The following is a 6651-nucleotide window of genomic DNA, read 5'->3' as shown; positions in this document are numbered from 1 at the left end:
CTATCCATCCATCTATCTATCTATCTATCTATCTATCTATCTATCTATCTATCTATCTATCTATCTATCTATCTATCTATCTATCTATCTATCTATCTATCTATCTATCTATCTATCTATCTATCTATCTATCTATCTATCTATCTATCTATTCTATCTATCTATCTATCTATCTATCTATCTATCTATCTATCTATCTATCTATCTATCTATCTATCTATCTATCTGCACTTAACATATAGTATGACGTTGACGGTATCGTAGTTGGACACATCTGCCAGTCGTCCTCATCCTTACCCATCTTGATTTTGATGTGTCTTTGTCGTTTTGTTTCTATGTACTTGTTATTTGTAAAGGTTTGGACTATCGTTCCGAGCATTAAGTGAATGAAGATGGATGTGCATTGTTTTTTTTTGTTTTTTTGCGCCAGTTTTGCACCCCCCCCCCCCCCCCCCGCCCACTTCTCATCCCTCCTTTCTCTGTGCTCCGTTGGTGGAGAGAGAGACAGAGGGAGAGAGAGAGAGAGAGGTTCTATGTTATAGCAAATAAAGGATATATCCTTCACATTCTGCAAAACGAGAGACAGGGAGAGAGAGAGAAAGTACACAGACACTTTATTTGGCTTGAGGTGGCACTTGTAACAATTTCCGTTTGTACAAATGAAAAGTTAAACAAATACAGGGAACATTCCAGAATCATGTGGGAAACTCCAATAGACGATCAACATTAGTAGTGCACACACACCCACACACACACACGCACGCACCTACATTTGCTGTTGGTTTGCACTTCTGCCTATGACAGAGTCCACCTGCATGCCATGTGTTTGCGTGTGTGTGTGCGTTATTTTTCATGTGTGTGTTGGCATGGGCAAACAGAAATTACAGACAAATCAATAACATGTATCACTCACACACACACATTTAATTGATGTTCTTTTAGTCCATTGTGATCCATCAATTCATTGAATGTTTTTTAATGATTGGTTGCTGGGACACACACACACACGCTCGGATAAATGCACCTTATATTTCTTATGAACTTAGCTTTGATGAGCCGCACTTTTTGGATCCATAAAATTGTTTCCAGTCAGGGCCTAAAATGTCCACGCTGGTTTTGTAACACAAGTTTGAAGAGTTGTTAGCATAAGCTGCCCCTGTGTCCAAAACACACCCCAGAAAGGCCAGTCTGATGATATCATGTCGTAGGATCCACATTCATTCTTCACCTGTGTTGTTGCTTATATTCTTAAGTCGGGTTTAATGTAGCCAAACCACATTTAGCTAACGTACTGCCTGGTCGTTGTTGAGGCCTCTTTCTGTTGCAAAGCCAACACTTTTAAATACATCAATATTCAGGACACATGGAAGATACAATATGGTCCTCAGGGGAGAATAAACACACACATACCGTTTTGGATTGGCAGCTTTGGGTATGGTTTGACAGGGGGCTCTGACGGTGTGTTTGTTTATCCTGTATTGATTATTGATTGATCCGTGTTCAACCAGTATGCCTCCCGCCACCCCCCCTCTCACCCCTCCCCCTCTGTTTTGTTAACCCATTGCCACAACGACGCTGGTTATGTCTTGAAATATACATATATATAGTAAGAAAAACAATCTCTCTCTTTCAAGGTATCAAAGCACAAGTCATTGTATAATATTTACAAAAAGGACAAAAAAAATCTTCTCATATAAAAAGGGTAATTTTTGTGACGGTGTTACGTGGAATAAAAAAATACAAAATATCATATATTACCCACATTTTTAACAAGAAATCACAGTAGAAGTGGGAAAATATGGATTGTTGTTTTCAAATAAATATGATGATAATATAAATAACTTGTCTATGACTCTTGTTTGGCTCATGGGCCTATTTGCTTTAAGAGTCATTGCTGTGTATTGAAGCCTATTCTGGGATACAAGATTTAGTTTAGTTTTGGCAGAACTTCTGGGGGGACAGTACAGCCTGGGCAGGAAACCAAAACTGCAAGAGTGGAGTTCCACCTTGTTTCCTGTTTTGCGTGATTGGTTGAGGTTTTCAGAAAGGGATTGACTTAAGTGCCAGTCTACAAGGTTTTGTTTCCATCTTCAATAAAAACTTTTTCAGTTTACTACACCGGGCCAAGTTTGTGTTTGTCAGTCGCTGCCCCGCCTCCAGCAACATGATTGGTGGAAAGAAATATTAAGCAACAGAAAGTGAAATGCACGTTGACCCAGATTTGAATGTTTACCCTTCTGTTGGCAGGAACCCAACTTAACCACATGTTGTAGCCGTATCGGTCAGAAAATAGAATGAAATGGTACGAGTAGTCGTTTAGCTAAAAAACAAACTATTGAACAATATGTATAAATCTAATTTTATTAACATGAAGAATCAAAGATTCACACACACGTGAATGTCTACAATTAATTTCCTTAATCTCTAAAAAAAATAATAACAGGGAAGGAAAGGCAATACAATTATTTACCAAATCCTAGACATTCACATGTGTTTTTATCTTTGATTATTAATGATGATAATTTGTTAGATATTGTTCAGTAGTTTTGTTTATTTTGGAGATGTCATTGGTAGCGTATGAACTCCAATAGCGGGAAACAGAACTTGACCCATCACAGGTACTTATTGTTTCTCACTGTGGGTGAGGGCTTAGCATTTGTGGGTGTGTTCCCGGGGAACTTACGATTTTGGTGAAGGGGACTATTGGCGGAGACCTGAAGTATGCGGAATAACATTATGAACTTTGAAATTGTTCACGGGCAGATAAAATGTCCATATGTTGAAATATAATATATAATGTTTTACTTAGGTATTTCCTTCCTTTGAATTGGTTATTCAAAGTACCCTAATCACTTGCCCTATAGCTTATTGGCAAGTCTAACAAAATGAGTGTTCTGAATTGCATTGACTCGTATCTACTCACAGCGAATCAGATCGCACAGATTTTCAAACCGATTCGCACCAAATTGTTTCAAACAATAAGTATCGTTGCTCTACCGGTTTCGGTAAGTATCGGTTAGTATCGCGATACGTATTAAATTGTACTTCAAAGCAGAGATGCACATCCCAATTGTTTTAGGTTTATTTTAACTTCTAAAGCATTAAAGTCTTCGTTGTAAATAACAAGCTGCCCCGGCTGTTTGTTTTTTTCCATCTGAGGTAAAGCAAAGTGGAGGGAATGGGAATGATGTAGGCTAAGACAAATGCTTAAGGGCTCTCATCTTGCAGCTCATCCTGCCTTGCATAACATAGGTAAAGTTTTACCTTCGATATTCGAAAAAATATTCAAAAGTAAATAAGTATAACCTATGAACCATAAGAGATAATGACATCAAATAAAATCTAAATGATTTATTATCACCTCAAAATCCAGACTTTTGAATGGTTTGCGAATGCCCAACTTATGACTAACTTGACCCATCTCCTTGCATATTCCTCTGAATAGAGAGTGCCTGTTTCCTCATTATAACTATTTTTGACAATGCCATAGCTTCACTAAATCAGTTGTTGTTGTGGATGTCTGAACAATTGTCTTTGTTTAAGCGCTTTTACACACACACACACACGCACTCTCTCTCTCTCTCTCTCTCTCAAAATCTAATTTTAATATGGACCCTGTCACTATGCGCGACCCACATATGTCTGCGTGTCTTTTTAGGGTGTTTGTTGTCATGTTGTTTGACGTAACTGGGTTGCGTTAGCTGGTGTTCAGATGGTCGGCCCACCACGCTTCGTTTTTCGTCTTTTGATAGTTTGTGATCAAACATAGTTATTTTTAATCATTGGAAGTGTTTTTGGAATCTCTTTTGACTTTTCTTTCTAAGGCAAAAGTGTGAGTGTGTGTGTGTGTGTGTGTGTGTGTGTGTGTGTGTGTGTGTGTGTGTGTGTGTGTGTGTGTGTGTGTGTGTGTGTGTGTGTGTGTGTGTGTGTGTGTGTGTGTGTTTGTGTGTGTGTGCTCGTGTGTGTGTGTGTGTGTTAAGTGTGTGTGTAATATGGAGGCATCTGCCCAATGGAATAAACAACTTTCCAGCTTTGACTGCCAGGAAAAACAGAACAAATTAGCAAAAACATTAACTCCCTGCTTTTTCTACTCCATTGTGTCAGTTTAAGGGGGAGTGACAGAGAAACCTAAGAGTGGGAAGGGATTCGGCTGAAAAAGTTAGGTTTTTCATTCAACAAGGAACATAATAAATATTACCTGCCAACATAATTTTCATAGCTACACACTGACCCCTATAGTATGTTCCCGGAACTGCAACCAAAGGGGAAACCAGTTTCATAGTTGAGTTCCAGGAACAGTAAAAACAAATCAAAACCACGCCTCGTAAAATCCTCACATCATTTGGACTCTTGATTAAAAAAATTCTGTTACTTCATTGGTAACAGACTACACCGCAAATATAACCTTCATTCAGATTAAGACACAACCAATCAGAGCCACGACCTCTTGAAGTATGTTTTTCATCATGACAGTCGAATCATTCGATTATGACCTCAGTTCCCTTTAGATCCGTTTTAAAAATAGGGGCACAATATTCCTTGGTTTGTGAAAAAAGTGTTTTTTTCATCATTAGTTTGGGCTGCTAATTAATGTTGATGTATATATTTTTATATACATATATCAATATGTATGTTTGTGTGTGTGTGCTTTTATTGTTGCCAGTAGGTTTGCATGTCTCTAAGGTGCTTGTGTATGTGTGTGTGTGTGTGTGTGTGCTTGTGTGTATATGTGTGTGTGTGTGTGTGTGTGTGTGTGTGTGTGTCTGTGTGTGTGTGTGTGTGTGTGTGTGTGTGTGTGTGTGTGCTCGCGAGTGTGTCTGTGTGTGTGTGCTTGTGTGTATATGTGTGTGTGTGTGTGTGTGCTCGCGAGTGTGTCTGTGTGTGTGTGCTATTGCGTGTATGTGCATGCCTGTGTGTATATATGTGTGTGTGTGTGTGTGTGTGTGTGTGTGTATACATGTGTGTGTTCCATAAGTGAAGTCAGGCCTTTCTGTAACCAGCTCCAGATGTAGCAGCAGATCGCTCGTTGTTTACTGCTTGGTGTTTTCCACTTGTTTACCGCTTTTCCACTGTGTGTGGTGTGTCAAAAACACACGCACACACATCTACATTCCCCAGCCGCACAATCCCATGTGTGTGTGTCTGTGTGCGTCTAAGATGACTGTTCCCGGGTCTTCCTCATGGTAAACCCCAGCCCCCTTTTAAGCTACGGAAACGTTGTCACTGCACTGCCCCCCCTTGGATCCATACTGCTAAGTCCTTATCCGCATGGAGAAACTCCTTCAATTGACTGGCTGCACAGTACACACTCAGATTTTTTTTATTTTTATAAGCTGTTATATAATAAAGGATAAGGATAAAGAGTCATCCGAACGTATAACAATAAGTCTAATTTATTTTAGTAATACACATACAACAAACGTTTAATCTGAGGCCTCAAGGAGAAGTCCAATGCATTAACAAAAGCAAGGACTTCTTATACAGTGGCAGGCAGGTCTCAGGATGCTGAGAACAGCTCTGCTCCCCAATAAAACGATAGTATTGGTTAACCAGATGGTCGTAAACTATAGATGAAACTCTGTGATCCGTAGTTCCATTGTTACCTTTTTATCATCTAAGCTCTGTCTCGTATTCCTTGTATTGTCCAGCCATACCTGTCCCCAGGGTTATCTAACGTTCCCCTTTGTGCCTGGCATAAACCGTTCCTTTAGGAAAACACAATTTGATTTAATCATTGACAATTGCATTGTGGGGAGATGTAGCGGTGCCTTATAAGCTGGAACCCCTGATCCCCGACCTACCCAAGGGGGTCAGGGAAAAGGCACGCCCAACAAATGGCAGTTAGAGAAAAATAATGTGAAAAAATAATAATTCCCATTACAACTCCCAGTCTAAAGGTTCAGGGTTCTTATGTATCACAATGCATTCTGTATCCCACTCTGAGACATATGTTGGTCGTCTCGACCAAAACCCCAGAGAAAGAAACATTCTGCACATTTGGAAGATCATCTCTGACCCCTCTCATCCAGCACACCACTTATTCACACTCTTACCATCAGGGAGGAGGTACAGAAGCATCACAAGCAAAACAACACGCTTTAGGGATAGTACCTATCTACAAGCTATACGCCACTTGAACAAGCACTAAGCACTTTAAGGTCTTTAAGATCTTCATGGTCTACCTCACTTGCAGTTTTTGCACCACTGTACTGTACTTTACTGCTGTCATTCCCCGTGAACCATGCATTGTGTGTTTTTCATGTGTGTTAAGTGTTGTACTCTTTTTGTTATTTATGTGCCGTTTTGGCTTTCTGTCTTGTAATGTTGTGTTGTTATGTTGCTGTGTAATACATGTGAGCACACCAAAACAAATTCCTATCAACTGTATTTTATATACTGTTGAAATGGCTATAATAATAAACTTGAACTTGATGTAAAATAATTTCATCCGATTAAATACAAATATGGTCATACATACACAACTCTTAAAAGGTCTAAGATACATATAAAGCTGGTCCTTCCCTCCCAGGACGGGAAGGTGGAAGAGAAACAGAGGTTGTTGCCTAGAGCAGGAGTTTTATTAGAAAGCAAAATTAAGCAGTGTAACCTACTATTTTTATGTCCAATCAAATCGCACCAATCACTTATCTG

Source organism: Gadus chalcogrammus, chromosome 21, assembly GCF_026213295.1.
Source record: "Gadus chalcogrammus isolate NIFS_2021 chromosome 21, NIFS_Gcha_1.0, whole genome shotgun sequence".
In the NCBI taxonomy this organism is placed as follows: domain Eukaryota; kingdom Metazoa; phylum Chordata; class Actinopteri; order Gadiformes; family Gadidae; genus Gadus; species Gadus chalcogrammus.
This window is presented reverse-complemented; position numbering follows the sequence as displayed.